Consider the following 19,228-nt stretch of genomic DNA (forward strand, 5'->3'; position numbering starts at 1 on the left):
GGGACTCGATCCAGGGACTCGATCCAGGGACTCGATCCAGGGACTCGATCCAGGGACTCCAGGATCATGACCTGAGCCGAAGGCAGTCACTTAACCAACTGAGCCACCCAGGCGCCCCATACATATACATTTAAATCCTTACATTTGTAAAAAGAAGTATCTGATGCATAAATAAACAAAATAGTGGCCTATAAATGGAAGAAGAATGGAGTTTGAAGGGCAGGAATGGAAACAAGACTTCTCTTTGCATAATTTTCTGTACAGTTTTGCCTTTTGACTTATGTATATGCAATACCTATTAAAAATTTAAATCTAAAAAGTGCAGTCCCTGAAATTGGGAACATAATGAACAACTCGAAATATTTATCAAATTGCTAACAACCACAAGAGAATGAATTTACTCAATTCTTTGTACTTGGTTAGGGGGATGCAGTCTAAGGACAAAAAAAGTTTACAAAAGAATATTACAGTTGGTTCAAATCATATAGAGTTCACACTCCGTGACTGGTGGCTATGTCTCACATCTTTTTCAGTCTATCAGCCCCCTTCCTCCATGTGCCCCACCTCCCCATTTGCAATTATTTGTTGAAGAAACCAGATTGTTTTTTTCTGTAGAGTTTCCTATGGTCTGGCTTTTAACATCAGTACTGTTTAACATTTTCTTTCAACTCTGTATTTCCTATAAATTAGTAATTAGATATAGAGGCTTGATCAAATTCAGATTCCATTTGGGGGGGGGCAAAGCTTCATAAGTAATGACTGTGCTTCCATCAGGAACCACACTGTCTGGGTATCTCTACTTTTTGTGATATGAGCAGCTATTGATGATTACTGACTAATTCTATCAATTCACAAGGAGTTATGAAATGATGATATTCTAGTGTTATCATTCCTTCTTTATTTATTAGCTGGAGTATTGGTATAGAGAGAAATTTCCCCTTGCCAATCATTTGGTTATATAGGAAAGACAGGATAAAAACTTGATTCTTTTCCTTTACTTAACAGTTTTTAAAATAATGAGTTGATTGCCTAAAATTCTCCAAAGTGTTATCATAAATTTGTGGATTTAAACATGTCTGTTGTGTTTCAATCCAGTGCAGCAGTTTTTTTCCTTGTTGATAATCAAATGTCCTTTTTTATTTTTTATTTTTTGGTCCAGTGGAAGCTTCTTCAGGTTGGCTTCTGAGTCCTTTTAATACAACCCTGGTCATCTATAAACAGATCTTTAACTTCATTCAGTGGTTTTACTGTTATTTTTAACAGTGGTATTGTTATTTTAAAATTACTTTTTTTAATATGATAGACTATAGCAAGTAATTGTGAGTTTTTTCAAAAAGTTTTTATTTTAATTCCAGTTAGTTAACATACAGTGTTATATTAGTTTCAGGTGTATAATATAGTGATCCAACAATTCCATACATCACCTGGTGTGCATCACAACAAGTGTGTTCCTTAATCCCCATCACCTATTTCACCCACCTCCCCACCCCTGTCCCTTCTGGTAACCATCAGTTTGTTCTCTATAATTAAGAATCTGGGGCGCCTGGGTGGCTTAGTCGTTAAGCGTCTGCCTTTGGCTCAGGTCATGATCCCAGGGTCCTGGGATCAAGTCCCACATCGGGCTCCCCGCTCTGCAGGAAGCCTGCTTCTCCCTCTCCCACTCCCCCTGCTTGTGTTCCTGCTCTCGCTATGTCTCTCTCTGTCAAATAAATAAATAAATAAATAATCTTAAAAAAAAAAAAGAATCTTTTTGTTTGCCTCTCTCTCTTTTTTCCCTTTGCTCATTTGTTTTGTTTCTTAAATTCCACATATGAATGAAATCATATAGTATTTGTCTTTCTCTGACTTATTTTGCTTAGCTTCATACTCTCTAGCTTCATCCATGTCATTCCAAATAGCAAGATTTCATTCCTTTAGTGGCTGATTAATATTCCATTGTATATATAAATACCATATCATCTTTATCCATTCATCTATCCATGGACACTTGAGCTGTTTCCATATCTTGTCTATTGAAAATAATGCTGCTATAAACATGGGAGTGCATGTATCACTCTGAATTAGTGTTTTTCTATTCTTTGGGTAAATACTCAGTAGTGCGATTACTGGATTGTAGGGCAGTTCTATTTTTAACTTTTTGAGGACCCTCCATACTGTTTTCCACAGTGGCTGCACCAGTTTGCATTCCCACCAACAATGCATGAAAGTAATTGTGTTTGTATTGTTAGATTTTCCATGTAAGAGAAATGAGATGTGAATATAAACTCAAATAAGAAAATAAACCACTAACTCTAAAATTAATCTGAAATATCAATATGAATTTGTGATTTTTAGTCTATCTGTGTATCTGTCATCAATCGTCATTCTCTTCTGTCTTTTAAATAACCTAGAAACAATGTTACCCCAATAATCATGAGCACTACAGTGACCAGATATTCATTTCTAATTTCATTCTATTCACTTCTAATTCCATGAATTCTTGGAGAACCAACAAATTCTAGGTCAGGAGCAAAATAGTAAAAAGTGAGCCTGGGATGGGATACCTTGTGCCAGAAATCAAGGAAGCCTTCTAGTGTTGGAGGTATGTCAGAAAGGACACAGGAGTCAATTTGGCAGCGATTGTGAAAATCTGAATATTAGAGAAAAGAATGAGAGGGAATAATTAGAGAAAATGATAATTTTATAAAAGATTGGCTCAATCACACCAAATTGATAAAAATCTATGTATCATACAATGATACCAAAAAAAGATGGTCATTTGCTACCATTTTAAACCGGCTCTTTTCTTTGCAAATTGCTCATTAAAGGGAAACAGTTGAATATTTTCTTGCCTTTCCAGGAGAAGTTATCTTTCAACTAACCTATTAGCTCCAGTTAATGAGAGGAAGCATTATTTTTATAAAAGGCCAGCTGATAACTGTAGAAAGAACAATGGAGTTAGAAAATCACTCTTTTGTGGGTTGCCTGGATGGCTCAGTTGGTTAGGTGTCTGACTCTTGATTTCAGCTCAGGTCATGATCTCAGAGTTGTGAGATCAAGTCCAGTCTGGCTCCGAACTGGCTGGGTGGCATGGAGCCTGCTTAAGAGTCTCTCTTTCCCTGTGCACCATCCCCACAAAAATTTTAAAAAGAAAGAAAATCACCCTTTCTTTTTTTTTTAAGATTTTATGTATTTATTTATTTATTTTTAAGATTTTATTTATTTATTTGACAGAGAGATAGAACAAGTAGGCAGAGAGGCAAGCAGAGGGAGAGGGAGAAGCAGGCTCCCCGCTGAGCAAGGAGCCCAATGCGGGGCTCAATCCCAGGACCCTGGGATCACGACCTGATACGAAGGCAGGCACCCCAAAAATCACCCGTTTGTAACATTTATAAAATGATTGATACAGGAAATCATTATCAGCTGTGTTAAAAATCATTGCCTAATGAGGATTTCTGGAATTCATACAAGGCCAAAATGATACCACTAGATTCCTTTCTGATCCCAAGGGGAAAACAACTGCTGTGGAGGGATCAGGCTTGTATAACCTTATCCAGTGGTCACTCATGGTCATGGTCACTGATGGTAAATAATCAGATACTGATACTCCAAATGTGCTGCAGATAGAATTTACAACATCCCTTTCCAAATGCTTAAGTTAAATCTATCAAGTCTTTAACTCATAATTTATTTTTATAGGGAATACAAGAAATAAAGGACTAACTAAATGTCACCATCAGGAAGCAAGCAGAAATAATCCAGAAGGTGGGACATTTGAGAGGATAACTGGCCCTAACTTTTCCACTAAAAAGGATAAGGAAAAGGAAGAACTAGCCTGGATTTAAAGAAATCAAAGTATTGGGGCACCTGGCTGGCTCAGTTGGTGGAGCATGTGACTCTTGATCTCAGGGTCATCAGTTCAAGCCCCACGTTGCGTATAGAGATCAGAAATAAATAAGCTTTAAAAAAATAAAGAAAGAAATCAAGGGATAAACCACCAGGTCCTGGAATGGATCTTGACTTTGAAAAACAATTGTATGGACTTTTGAAGGACAATGGAATAAATTTGATTATGAACTGTGTATTAGATTTAAGGAATTATTATTTCATTTTGGCAATATTCTGTTTATAAATTATTTATACTGAAATATTTGGGAGTGGGACGTGATGATTCTGCATTTGACTTAAATACTTAAGCATATGAAAATAAAGTAGAAAGGGACAGGTATATGCCACAGGAATGTAATGGAAATAACACTGTTGAGAGAGAAAGTGATTTAGGAGGGAGGGGAAATTGGTAGAGTGATGTCCTTGAACAGGCAAGAGGGGACAAGAACCAGAGGGGAAGTGGAAGGATCAGTCATAGATAAGAGCATACAAAAACAGGTGGGAAGGGTGCCTGGGTGGCTCAGTCGTTAAGCGTCTGCCTTCGGCTCAGGTCATGATCCCAGGGTCCTGGGATGAGTCCCACATCGGGCTCTTCCTGCTCAGCGGGAAGCCTGCTTCTCCCTCTCCCACTCCCCCTGCTTGTGTTCCTATTCTCGCTGTCTCTGTCATATAAATAAATAAAATCTTTAAACAAACAAAACAAAAACAGGTGGGAAGATGGAGAATTCTAGTGCAGGTGCCAGGAAGGAGGTGAGGAAATATGGTTGTGGGAGAGTCTGCAATTCACCTCCAGTTGCTTTGTTTTGTTCAAGAGAATATGTTGGGTCATCTGCTGAGGGTGAGGTCGGGGAAGGTTTCAGGAGAGAGGAGACGCAGGGGAAGCCGTCACCTAGGAGCGGCCCAGTGGAACTAGGGCAGTGACTCTCAGGCTTCCGTGCACATCAGCAGCACCTGGAGGTCTTGTTGAAACAAAGACTTGCTCCTCCCCAGAGTTTCTGACTCAGTAGGTCTGGGGCTAGGCCTGAGAAGCTGCATTTCTAGCAAGCCCCCAGGTGATACTGATGCAGCCCATGTGGGGACCACATTTTGAGAACCACTGTGATTACTGTGCTTCATTAAGGCCCCTTTGAGGTGTATGGTCTAGTGTTTCAAGTGAGAACTGTCAGCATGATGGAACGTTTTTCTCCAGGTGTGTTCTGCTGCACAGAGCCAGAGATTATCACCAAAATAATCATATAGGGGGCTCCTTCTCATCATTCTGGATTCAGCTCAAATGAAACTGTTCAAGAAGCACCTTCTCTGACCTTTTAATCTAACTATCTTCCTCCTCCTTACCATCTTGCACTTCCACATTGTTTTCTCTCACAGAACTTTCCACTGTCTAGAGCTGTATGTATATGTATTTATTTTGTTATGTGTTTCTGGGTCTTTCTGCTAGAGTTCATGCACAACAAAACAGGAATCTTGATTTCTTGTTTTGGTCACTGCTATGTTCCTAGAACCTGGAACAGTGCCTAGACACCAGTGGTTCTCAATAATTATTTATTGACAAAAAATAAGCAGGTGTGAAAAATAAGAAACAAAGGAAGGGAGAGAGAAACAAGGAAAAAACTGACATGATTACAAAAATATAAACACAGTTCATTGATGTCTAAAATTAATGTAATTAAATACATTGGAAAAACGGGAGTCTAGCTAGTTGCTCACCACCCCATTTTCTCTTCCTGAAGACTTTGTTTCCTAAATTCCCTGTGTGGGTTGTGGACATTGGAATTTGGGCAGCAAAAATGTATGACACTTCCATGCCTGGACATAAAACACCCCATATAGGGTGTTGAAAGGGACCTTCATTCTAGAGTCACTACTTAAACAACAGCAGTATGGAAGGCTGCTCCGAAACTGTACTGTACTGTACCCAAACTGACTGTACTTCAGATGAGTTCAAAATAAACTTGTATCAAGTCACTATTGAAATTCCAGTGTTCTTTTTATTACACAAAAAAAGAGGAATGTCAAAAATTGATTCATCAGGAATTACTAGTGTATCAGTTAGAATGCAATGAGGAGAAAGAAACACACAGAATTTAATTTGAACAGGGAAAGTTAATGTAAAGAATTACTAATTATAACAGGGTAAAGAGAATTCTAAACAACACTATAGAGTTGAGGGAGAGAACCTGAATTCTACAATAATTTTTTAGCTTACTATTTGCTCTAAAGTGGTATCCATTCTACTATTTATCCCATCTACTGCGTGTTTTGAAAGAATATTTCCACTTGGAAGGTATCTACTTGGTTCTTTGTAGTATGTAAAGAATTCAAAGTAACATATACATGGATTAAGATAAAACTGATTCCAGGAGGGATCTGAGCTTCCACTCCTCCCTGGAAGCAACATGGCAGACAAGGTGAAGCGAAGAAATGCTAGTTGGCACTGTGCCTCCCTGCCCCTGGTGTCAGTAGGGCAAAGTGTGGAGCTGAACTTCCACCTTCACCCAGTGGCAAAGAGACAGTGAGAGTTGATGCCCCATGGTCACCGGGCTGGCATCAGTAGGGCCCCCAAGACAACTGAATATACACCCCACCTAGATCTGCATGCCACACCTAAACAAGGTGATTGCCTGCTAAAGAGAACAAAGGTAAAATAAGACCCAGAGTGTCAGAACATAATACCCAGAATGTCCAGTAAATGACAGAAAGTCATTCATCATACCAACAGCCAAGATAATCACAACTTGAATGAGAAAAGATCATCATCAGGTGCCAACATCAAGAGTACTCAGGGCGCCTGGGTGGCTCAGATGGTTAAGCGTCTGCCTTCGGCTCAGGTCATGATCCCAGGGTCCTGGGATCGAGTCCCACATCGGGCTCCCGGCTCAGCGGGGAGCCTGCTTCTCCCTCTGACCCTCTCCCCTCTCATGCTGTTTCTCTCTGGCTTGCTCTCTAAAAAATAAATAAAATCTTTAAAAAAAAAGAGTACTCAGATGTTGGAATTATCTGATAAAGATTTTTAAAGCCACCATCATAAGAAATGCTTGAATGGGCCATTATGAACGCTGTATATCTATTAGTACAGCTACAATTTAAAAGATTGATCCTTCCAGGGGCACCTGGGTGGCTCATCAGTTAAGTATCCAACTTTTGATTTCAGCTCAGGTCATGATCTCAGGGTCGTGAGATCAAGCCTTGCATCAGGCTCTGCTCTGGGCATGGATCCTGCTTAAGATTCTCTCTCTCCTCTCCCTCTGCCCCTCTCCCCCTGCTCTCTCTCTCTCTTAAATAAATAAATAAATAAATAAAAGATTGACCCTTCCAAGTGTTGGCAAGGATATAGAGCAACGAGGGCGCCTGGGTGGCTCAGCTGGTTAAGCGACTGCCTTCGGCTCAGGTCATGATCCTGGAGTCCCTGGATCGAGTCCCGCATCGGGCTCCCTGCTCGGCGGGGAGCCTGCTTCTCCCTCTGACCCTCCCCCCTCATGTGCTCTCTCTCTCTCTCATTCTCTCTGTCTCAAATAAATAAATAAAATCTTTAAAAAAAAAAAAAAGGATATAGAGCAACGCTAAGTCCTACCCAGTGATGGTGGCAATATAAAATGGTACAACTAATTTGGAGAACATTTTGGCAGTTTCTTAAAAAGTTAAGCATACACCTACCATATGATCTAGCCATTCCACTTTAAGGTATTTATTCAAGAGAAATGAAACATATATCCATACAAAGACTTGTGCACAAATATTCATAGCAGCTTTATTTGTAATAGCTAAATTGGAAAGTATCGACAGATGAATGGATAGTCAAGTAATGGTATATCCATACAATGGAATACTACACAGCAGTAAATAGGGAATGAACTATTGCCACATGCAGAAATGTGGATGAATGTCAAAATTATTATGTTGAGCAAAAGAAGCCACACAGAGAAAAGAGTACATATTGTATGGTTACATTTGTATAAAGTTCTAGCAAATGCAAACTAAGCTAAAAAGACAGAAAGAAAATGTGTGGTTGCCTGGGAAGGGAGTGGGAATGGAGGAGTGGGAAGGATTAGGAAGGGCCACAAGGAAACTTTCCTGGTTGGTGGGTATGTTAATGATCTTATTTGTGAAGACTGTTTTCCAGGTGGATGTATATGTTATAACTTATGAAATAGCACACTTTAAATATGTGTTAATGGCTTGTCAATTACACTTCAATAAACTGTTTAAAATAAAGGAGAAACTCCAACTAGCCTAGTGACTGAGGGATGACAGTATGGCAAATTTCTGAACTTTTCAGGAAGACAGGAATGTATCTGAGCTTCCCATCTGAGATGGGAGTTAATATGCTTAGATGGATGTTCTTCAAAATCATGGTAAGCAAGAGCTACAATTAGCTTGTTGCTAACTTTACAACTGAGTTCACAGAGAGTATGATCACTGAACTATGGCTAGCTTTTTCATTCTACTTTCCTCTTCCCCAGATATCTTGGAGATTGGTAATAACTTTGTATGAGGTACTGCGTTCTTGGGACATACTTTTATTCTATATAACTGTTAGAGATGCTAAATGTTTGTTTTTCTTTTCTAAATGGGAGGTAACTCACAGGTCTTGTGATAGTTCTCTGTTTTCCATTGATCTTGACTATTTAGAAAAATGGTATGCACAGAGGATTTGGGGTTTGGATGAATTTAAGTTTGGAGGGGCTGAGGAAACTGCATGCACTGAGCAGAAGTCACTCAGGTTTTAGGATCTAAGAGAACCACAATTTGCTCTACCAGCTGCTGCTCAACAAGGGAAAGAAAGAAAGAGAAGAGAAAAAGAAATTGAGGGGGAGTGTGGGACAAAAGTTTGAATTTCATGTTGTTTACATTACTTTTACTTAAGAGAGTAAATGGGGATTTTATTTATTAACTAAGTGGGGGGACCTTTTTGTATTATCAGAAATTGTATTATTTGAAGGCTTTTTAAAATGCTGTCACTTGAGCTCATTATATAACATCTGGTTACCTAAACTGGAAAGGCAGCTCAACAGTAATAATTATATTCTCCTAGCTCAGAGTCCTTTGCTCACTTGCCCTTGGAAAAGTCCCAGCATCCTGCCCCACCTCTCTATTGAAAATGTAGGAGCCTTGTCTCTCAGAACCCTCCTTGTTCACCTTTTCCTTCATGAGGCTCCAGGTGTCCTGCCCTCTCCCCCACCAGAGCCACTCATAGCACATGGTGTCTCCCAGGTACTCCCCCGACTGCTGAAGTGTGGAGTCCCCCATCATGTGGCCGTGGCCAGCCAGGCAGCCCAGGACGCTGTCAACAGTGGAGGAGTGGTGAGAGCAGGACACCAAGTACCACACATCCCAGGGGTAGAAGCCAGAGGGCTTTGGGCCCGGAATCCCAGGGCAGCATGGGGGCTATGCGGACAGGGCAGTAAGGAAAAAGGAAAAACAGAACAGAGCTAACATTTATAACTTACAAAATGCCAGGCACTCTTTTTTTGTGCTTTATATGTATTATTTCATTTACTCCTTTACAAAATCCATGAAGTACTATACTATTCTTATTTCCATTTAGAAAGGGAACACCATACCATATACAAAATTAATGCAAAATGGATTAAAGACTTAAATGCGAGACCGTAAATCATGAAACTACTAGAATAAAACTTAGGGAAATAGCTTTTTTTTTTTATAAAGATTTTATTTATTTATTTGACAGAGAGAGACAGCGAGAGCAGGAATACAAGCAGGGGGAGTAGGAGAGGGAGAAGCAGGCCTCCCGCTGAGCAGGGAGCCCGATGCGGGGCTCGATCCCAGGGCCCTGGGATCATGACTTGAGCCAAAGGCAGTCGCTCAACCGACTGAGCCACCCAGGCGCCCGGGAAATAGCTTTTTAACATTGGTCTGGGCAATTACTTTTTTGGATATGACACCAAAAGCACAGGCAAAAAAAAGTTTCTGTACAGCAAAGGAAACAACCAACAGAGTGAAAAGGCAACCCATAGAGTGGGAGAAAATATTTGCAAACCGTATCATTGGTAAGGACTTAAGCTCCAAGATATATAAGAAACTCCAACAATTCAATAACAAAAAAACTAATACCCAGTTAGAAAATGGGCTAAGGACTTGAGCACACATTTCTCCAAAGAAGACATATAAATAGGCAACAGGTATATGAAAAGATGCTCAACATCACTCATCATCAGGAAAATGGAAATCAAAACCACAATATCACCTCACACTTGTCAGGATGACTATTACAAAAAAAAAATACAAACAAACCCCAAACAAAGTGTTGTCAAGGATGTGGGGAAATTGGAACACTTGCAACACTGTTAATAAGAATGAAAAAGTGGTGCAGCTGCTGTGGAAAATAGTGTAGATGTCCCCCCCGCAAAATTAAAAATAGAACTACCATATGATCTAGCAATCATACTTATTTTTTTAAGATTTATTAATTTGAGAGCGAGAAAGAGAGAGCATGAACAGGGGGAGGGGCCGAGGGAGAGGGACAGAGAATCCTTAAGCAGACTCCCTGCTGAGCATGAAGCCCCACAGGGGGCTCGATCCCAGGACCCTGAGATCATGACCCGAGCCAAAATCAATAGTTGGCCGTTTAGCCAACTGACACCCAGGGTCCCCTAGAAATCCTACTTCTGAGTATCCAAAATAATTGAAATCAAGATCTTTTTTTTTTTTTTAAGATTTTATTTATTCATCAGAGACAGAGAGAGAGGCAGAGGGAGAAGCAGGCTCCCCACTGAGCAGGGAGCCCGATGTGGGGCTCGATTCCAGGACCCTGGGATCATGACCTGAGCTGAAGGCAGACGCTTAACCATCTGAGCCACCCAGGCGCCCTGAAATCAAGATCTTGAAGAGATATTATCATTCCTATGATAATTGCAGCACTATTCACAGTATTCAAGATGTGGAAATATCCACTGACAGATGAAAGGATAAAGAAAACATGGTATGTATATACAATGGAATATTATTTAGCCTTAAAAAGAAGGAAATTCTGCAATATGAGACAGCATGGATGAACCTTGAGGCCATTATGCTAGGTGAGAGAAGCCAGTCACAGAGAGACAAATATTCCATGATTCTACTTACAGGAGGTATCTAAAATAGTCAAATTCACGGAATTGAAGAGTGGAATGGTGTTTGCCAGGAGCTAGAGAGACAGGAAATGGAGAGTTACTAATCAATGGGCATAAAGTTTTAGTTAAGCAAGATGAGTAAGTTCTAAAGATCTGCTGTACAACATTGTTCCTATAATACTGTGTTGTACATTTTAAAAATTGTTAAGCAGGTAGATCTCACACTGTGTTATCACAATAAAATTTTGAAATAAAAAATAAGTCATTTTCATCAAGACACTATTCATGTGAAAGGCGGGCATGATGTAGAGTTGGAGAAGATATCTGCAACATACACAACAAATGAAGGGGCTTGTAACCAAAATTTATAAAGAATTCCTGCAAATTCATAAGAAACAGACAAATGACCCAATTAAAAATGGGAAGATAACAGGCATTTCACAGTAGAGGAAATTCAAATGATGAATAAATATATGAATAGATGCTCAATGTAATTAGTAAGAAAAGAAAGAAAATTAAAACCACAGTGAAGTACCCCTACATATTCAAAGGAAGGCTAAAACTAAGAGACAGACGATACCAATGTTCATGAGGATGTGAAGCGACCGAATCCCTCACATTATTTTGGTAAGAGAACAAATTGGGAAAACCACTTTGGAAAACTGCTAGGCAATAAGTACCAAAGTTTAACATATAGTATACCTTGGGACTAAGCAATTTAGCTTCTTGGTGTATACCCAACAGAAAGGCATGCATATATATGCACACCAAGAGACTGGACAAGAAGATTTACAGTAGCAATATTTAAAATAGCCAAAAACTGAAACTCAATTGTCTATCAACCATAGAAATGATAAATTCAGGGCACTTGGGTGGCTCAGTTGGTTAAGCGACTGCCTTCGGCTCGGGTCATGATCCTGGAGTCCTGGGATCGAGTCCCGCATCAGGCTCCCTGCTCAGTGGGGAGTCTGCTTCTCCCTCTGACCCTCCCCCTTCTTGTGCTCTCTCTCCCATTCTCTCTCTAATAGTAATAATTTAAAAAAATGATAAATACACTGTTGTATTTTCATGCACTAGAGTACTATGAGATGAAAATGAACACTACAATATAGATGAATCTCACAAAAATATTGAATGAAAGAAGACACATCTTCTTAATGATAAAAAAGAAGACACGCGGGGCACCTGGGTGGCTCAGTCGTTAAGCGTCTGCCTTCGGCTCAGGTCATGATCCCAGGGTCCTGGGATCAAGCCCCGCATCAGGCTCCCTGCTCAGTGGGAAGCCTGCTTCTCCCTCTCCCTCCCCCAGCTTGTGTTCCCTCTCTCCCTGTGTCTCTGTCAAATAAATAAAAATCTTAAAAAAAAAAAAGAAGACATGCATAAAAGAGTACATAATATATTTGTATTTCTATAAAATGCAAAATCAGGCAAAAATAAACTATAATGTTTATATCTGGAAAGAAGAGAGGGTGGTAGTGATGGGGATGAAGGCGTAAAAGGAAGTTTCTGGGGATCCTGGTAATGTCTATTTCTTGACTTGAGTGATGATTACACAGGTGTGTTATCTTTATTTCATTGAGCACTTATGATTTATATTTTTTCATGCATGTTATAGTTCAACTTCTTTTTTTTTAAGATTTTATTTATTTATTTGACAGAGAGAGCGAGCACAAGCGGTGGCGGGGGCAGCAGGCAGAGGCTGAGGGAGAAGCAGGCTCCCCACAGAGCAGGGGGAGCCCGATGTGGGACTCGATCCCAGGATTCTGGGATCATGACCTGAGCCGAAGGCAGTCGCTTAACCATCTGAGCCACCCAGGCGCCCTATAGTTCAACTTTTTTAAAAGGTGTAAAGTTTTGGCTGCTACACCAAGAAGTCTGGCTCTTTCTCATAGTGAAAGGTTACTCTGGAAATGAAATCAACACTTTCCTTGGACCAGATTATTAAGGAATTGGGGTTTCCCTGCCAAACTCCTTCATACTTTTAGAATAAAGACCAATCTTGCCAGATCAACCACTTAAGTGGAACCAGAAATCCATATTTTCATTTGAAAGCCCCTACTGTTTAACTATCAACAACCCATTCAACTGTTTTAAACATGAGTTTAAACGGTCCAAACAAAATGCATCTGTAGCTACATTAAGCCCCAGAACTCCAGTTCTGACTTATGGACAAACAGGGAAATGCCTTCTCTCAGAGATAATTTAGCTTCTTGCCATACCCATGTTTCCAAAAGATACAGCCAATTACCCACTCTTTCCAGACAGGGATTTTTTTTTTTTTTCCCCTGAATCCTTGCCTTTTTTTTTTTTCCTCTTTTCTAAAAAGCAGGACTGGACACCATGGATTTCCATCTCTTTCTCTCACAATGGGACAGAAAGGAAACACTTTTGAAGGGTGAGGAGATTGGAGAACCATGGGCATTGCTTTTTTTTTCCTCCATAGAATTTTCCTTGAAAAATCTCTTCTGGATTTGTGTTTTGAATTCCCTAATAGACTCTAATACTCAACCACTCACCCTCCTCCTAAGGATGATGTCCCACCCTGCAATGGCTGCCCCTGGAGTCCCACAGGGGCACAGGTAAGGAGATTGAGAGCTGCCCTCAGTCCCCTCACCCAGATTAAAGCATTAATCAATCCAAACCTTAGGTTGCACAATGAGAGAACACAGGAGCCAATGATGAGAGGCAAGCATGTTACTCCCCCAAGCCAGAAGGACAAATCCCACAGTCAGAATCTTGTACCCCGTGAATGGATCCATGACAGCCTAGACTTTTCTCTTAAATATCCAGTATGAACCACGGATCCATGTACAGCATAAAACAATAAAGGTTTAGGGGCGCCTGGGTGGCTCAGTCATTCAGCGTCTTTGGCAGATGCTGAAGGACTGAGCCACCCAGGCACTCCTAGGCCTTCCAACATTAAAGAGTGAGTTAACTTTGGCAACTTTCCAAGAAAGGGCATGGAAATTGTTATGTGGCATAAATGCATGTTCTGCCTGGTACTGCAAACTCTTCCAGGCCCTGTGTCTCTCAAAATCCACCTTTTTAAGTCCTAGTCCCCCATCCCGCACTTCTCAGCCCCTGGAATCATAGAGTCTCACTTTCTGTGCTTTGGAACCAATACAGCTTCCTGTAAGCAGGCAGATTCCATTCTGGGGTGCCAAGAACCCTCTACCCCCACCCCAGGCCTTTGCATGAAGTCTGGCTTACACATCTGAGGACTTACTTTTTTCACAACTGTTTTAGGTAATAATTCACCATATCCAAAAGCCATCAGTGAGAGAATTTACATTTTGTCATTCACTTTAAATTTTCACAAAATGTATTTGGTGTTCATTGTAGTTGTTTTATTGATATATTATGACTCTATAATGGGAAGACTTTGGGATGACAAATTCCCACTGTAGGAAAAGGGTATCTATCTGAGAGCATCAGAGTGGATTATTCCAGAGGACAATGATTAGCAAGAATAACAGATATAAAGGCAGCTACCACTCCTAGGGCTGAGTTCCAAACCTTTTGGAGAGGACTCAAGTCATGGCCCACTGAATGGCAGAGAAGTCACTGTGGTGTCACAGCAGCGGAACTTGCTATAAACCTACCTTCTGGAACCTCCTGGAAATCAGTGCTTTAAGGTGTTAGTGAGAGATGTTCAAGGGGAATACCAGGTGAATGCAAAACACTGCACCCAGCCGAGCCCAGTCACTAGGAATACACGAAACCCACAGTGCAGGGCGCCTGGGTGGCTCAGTTGGTTAAGCGACTGCCTTCGGCTCAGATCATGGTCCTGGAGTCCCGGGATCGAGTCCCGCATCGGGCTCCCTGCTCGGCAGGGAGTCTGCTTCTCCCTCTGACCCTCCTCCCTCTCATGCTCTCTGTCTCTCGTTCTCTGTCTCAAATAAATAAATAAAATCTTAAAAAAAAAAAAAAAAAAAGAAAGAAAGAAACCCACAGTGCACTCATCCAGAGCATTTTCTAGCTACCTCAGCTCCCTGGATGTGTTATGAGCCCCACCCACCCAGATCTCCTGTCGCAGCTTTGTCCCATTTTAGATTTCCTCTTTGGTCACTTTACAATTCTGAAGCTGCAACTTTTCCAGTGCCCACTTCCACAAGCAAATTTCAGGTCTTTTTCAATATAAAGTGCCATATTTGTTGTAGTATTTATGTATTTCACAAAATGGGTATGAAGTGTGAAATCACACTATTGTTTTAGTAGGTTCATATCTTTTTTTTTAATGCGTCACTGACAGTTTTTGAGGATTATGCCCCTAATCCCATTTTTCCCATAAGCCCCATGGTTTTCACTGTGTGATTTAGTGGTTTTTAGGAATGCATATGTGGTGTTATTGCAGAACTGACTGTATATACAACTCTAGGCTAAAACATTTTAAAAATCTCGGTGAAATGGGTGATTTTCTAGGAAATTTTCAAAACTGATGTAAGAAGAAGTTAAAATCCTTAACTGATCACAAATCACAAAGGAGCTTTTTTTAGGTTATCAACAATATACTACCAAGAAAGATGTCTAATTGGCTTTGAGGGTAAATTCTTTCAAATGCTCTAGAAATAAATCATTTATATACTGTATAAATGCTGCCGAACACTGGGAAAAATGGAATCTCTCCCAATTCATTTTATGAAACTAACAGAAACCTGGACACCGACTCCTGGCTAACATACACAACATAAAAAAAAATTCAAAACCTCCTATCAATCTCACTTAAAAGTACAGATGTAACGATTGTAAACAAAATATAAGCAAATCAGATTCAACCACATTTTTAAAGGATCATAATGATGCTGTGCCCAATTTGGATTTATCACAGGAGAACTAGTTAAACATTAGGAAATCTATTAATATAGTTCATTGTATAAATAGGAGAAAGGACAATTCAAATAGGTACAAAACCAGTATTCTGTGAAATTAAACATTCAATAATTATTTTAATGAACAAAAGCTCTAGAAAAGTAGGAATAGATTAAGTATTTCTATATCAGGAAAAAAATTTAAATCTATCTCAAACCAACAGCTAATATCAAAAGATAAAATGTAAAACACCAAAAATTTTCCTGTTAAGTAACATGGTACTATTACTATAATACTAGAATTATAAAGTGCTTACTAAGTAAAGTACCAGCCAATATTCCAAGAATTTTACATTCAGTAGTTAAATCCTCAGAACAAACCTATGATGGAACTATGCTCAAGGTTACACAGTAGGGCATAAACAAAGTTTCTGTTATTCACAGATGATATCGTTACCTAGAAACCCAAGGCAAGCACCTGAAAAATTGCTGGAATCAATTATAATTCAGTAACATAGCTGGTTATAAAATATTTAAACAAAAACTAATAGCTTCCTTTCAGCTGGAGCGGCCATCTTTCAGTAATTCGCCAAAATGATCAACACAAAGGGAAAGAGGAGAGGTACCCGCTATATGTTCTCTAGACCTTTTAGAAAACATGGAGTTGTTCCTTTGGCCACATACATGCGAATCTATAAGAAAGGTGATATTGTGGACGTAAAGGGAAGGGGCACTGTTCAAAAAGGAATGCCCCACAAATGTTACCATGGCAAAACTGGAAGAGTCTACAAAGTTACTCAGCATGCTGCTGGCATTGTTGTAAACAAACAAGTTAAGCACAAGATTCTTGCCAAAAGAATTAATGTACGCATTGAGCATATTAAACACTCAAAGAGCCGAGATAGCTTCCTGAAGCGTGTGAAGGAAAATGATCAGAAAAAGAAGGAAGCCAAAGAGAAAGGTACTTGGGTTCAACTGAAGCACCAGCCTGCCCCACCAAAAGAAGCACACTTTGTGAGAACCAATGGAAAGAAAGGAGCCCGAACTGCTGGAACCCATTCCCTATGAATTCATGGCATGATAAATGTAAAGAAAATAAAAGACCTCAAGACTGTAAAAATGTTTCTCTTAATTGAGTAGAAGTGTGGTGTCCTTTCCCCCAAAAAAATATTTAAAGCAAACTTTGTGTCCTAATTCATTGGGTGATGTCCTTATTCAAACTTAGTGGCTTTTTTCTTGCTGAAAGAGTGAGGTGGTTTATTATAGAACAATATACTCAATTAGTTAGGAAACTGCCAGATACTACTTTAAAAATATTTATAGTTGGAAAATAGTCCCTCCAAATCCCTAAGAAAAAAGAATTTTAAAAATATGTGAAAGGTTATCTGTCGCATTGCATTTAAGCTCAGGGAAAGTTGAGTTTTTTTTGTTTTTTGTTTTTTTTAAAGATTTTATTTATTTATTTGAGAGAGAGAATGAGAGAGAGAGAGAGAGAGAGAGAGAGAGAGCGTGAGAGGGGGAGGGTCAGAGGGAGAAGCAGACTCCCTGCCGAGCAGGGAGCCCGATGTGGGACTTGATCCGGGACTCCAGGATCATGACCTGAGCCGAAGGCAGTCGCTTAACCGGCTGAGCCACCCAGGCGCCCAGGGAAAGTTGACTTATTGTAATTGTATCCTGTCTTAAATAGCTGTGTTTTAAGGATAAAAAACTTGCCTTTGAAGCCTACTATTTAAAAACAGATGGTTTAAAGCACTGTCTGGTTCCTACTAAATTGTTTTCCCTGTCATTTCCTGTTACGGTTTTCCTGTATGGTGCTCTAGCTCTTAGGAAAAATGTATTTCTTGGAATTGCTCTTTCTTGCCCCAGTTCCTTTATACTTGTCTTTGCTGAAATACCTACACTTTAAGTTGGTGAAAACAAAACAAAACAAAAACTAATAGCTTTTCCATATACTTTCCCACATACTAGCAATGATTAGTCACCAAAGTTTCAACAGAAATGAATTTTTAATTTTCTGGGAATAAAGTGATAAAAGTATAATATGTATATGAATTTAACTTCAAAACTTTACTAAATGACATGGAAAAAGTTAAATAGAGAGATGTATCATGTTCTTGGACAGGAATACACAGTATTGTAAATACCTTCATTCTCTCAAAATTAATTTATAAACTTAATGCAATTATGAGTAAAATTCCAAAGGGGTATTTCTTTCTTTTTTTTTTAAATTTTATTATGTTATGTTAGTCACCATACAATACATCATTGGTTTTTGATGTGGTGATCCACGATCCATTGTTTTTGTATAACACCCAGTGCTCCATGCAGTACGTGCCCTCCCTAATACCCATCACCGGGCTAACCAATCCCCCCTCCGCTCTCCCCTCTAAAACCCTGTTTGTTTCTCAGAGTCCATAGTCTCTCATGGTTCATCTCTCCCTCCAATTCCCCCCTCCCCATTTTTCCCTTCCTTCTCCTAATGTCCTCCATGTTATTCCTTATGTTCCACAAATAAGTGAAACCATATGATAATTGACTTTCTCTGCTTGACTTATTTCACTTAGCATAATCTCCTCCAGTCCCATCCATATTGATGTAAAAGTTGGGTATTCATCTTTTCTGATGGCTGAGTAATATTCCATTGTATATATGGACCACATCTTCTTTATCCATTCATCTGTTGAAGGGCATCTGGGCTCTTTCTACAGTTTGGCTATTGCGGACACTGCTGCTGTGAACATTGGGGTGCATATGGCCCTTCTTTTCACTACATCTGTGTCTTTGGGGTAAATACCCAGTAGTGCAATTGCTGGGTCATAGGGTGGCTCTATTTTTAAATTTTTGAGGCACCTCCACACTGTTTTCCAAAGTGGCTGTACCAACTTGCATTCCCACCAACAGTGTAAGAGGGTTCCCCTTTCTCCACAACCTCTCCAACATTTGTTGTTTCTTTCCCTGTCCACATCTGCCATTCTAACTGGTGTAAGGTGGTATCTCAGTATGGTTTTGATTTGGATTTCCCTGATGGCTAATGATGATGAACATTTTTTCATGTGTCTGTTAGCCATTTGTATATCTTCTTCAGAGAAGTGTCTTTTCATATCTTCTGCCCACTTTTTGACTTGATTATTTGTTTTTTGGGTGTTGAGTTTGAGAAGTTCTTTATAGATCTTGGACACCAGCCCTTTATCTGTATTGTCATTTGCAAATATCTTCTCCCATTCTGTGGGTTGCCTCTTTGTTTTGTTGACTGTTTCCTTTGCTGTGCAGAAGCTTTTTATCTTGATCAAGTCCCAAAAGTTCATTTTTGCTTTTGTTTCACTAGCTTTTGGATATGTATCTTGAAAGAAGTTGCTGTGGGTGATGTCAAAGAGGTTACTGCCTATGTTCTCCTCTAGGATTTTGATGGATTCCTGTCTCACATTGAGGTCTTTCATCCACTTTGAGTTTATCTTTGTGAATGGTGTTAGAGAATGGTCCAGT

General features: G+C 39.7%; 1 protein-coding gene across 7 annotated transcripts in view; it reads right to left on the reverse strand.

The window, feature by feature from the left end:
- LOC117999400 (NXPE family member 3-like) overlaps positions 1-19,228 on the reverse strand; it is a 62,250-nt gene that overhangs the window by 28,823 nt on the left and 14,199 nt on the right. For 2 of the 7 annotated variants that reach the window (XM_034988476.1, XM_034988474.1), the window contains exon 2: positions 10,951-11,011. The exons of 3 other annotated variants lie outside the window; for them this stretch is intronic. The gene's annotated coding sequence lies outside the window, so the exon portion shown is untranslated. Of the gene's footprint in view, positions 1-10,950; positions 11,611-19,228 lie in introns of those variants that run through there. 2 more of the 7 variants (XM_034988479.1, XM_034988475.1) reach the window with 1 other exon arrangement.

The sequence above is a fragment of the Mirounga leonina genome, unplaced genomic scaffold, assembly GCF_011800145.1.
Source record: "Mirounga leonina isolate KUSES-001 unplaced genomic scaffold, KU_Mleo_1.0 Mir_454, whole genome shotgun sequence".
Taxonomy (NCBI): domain Eukaryota; kingdom Metazoa; phylum Chordata; class Mammalia; order Carnivora; family Phocidae; genus Mirounga; species Mirounga leonina.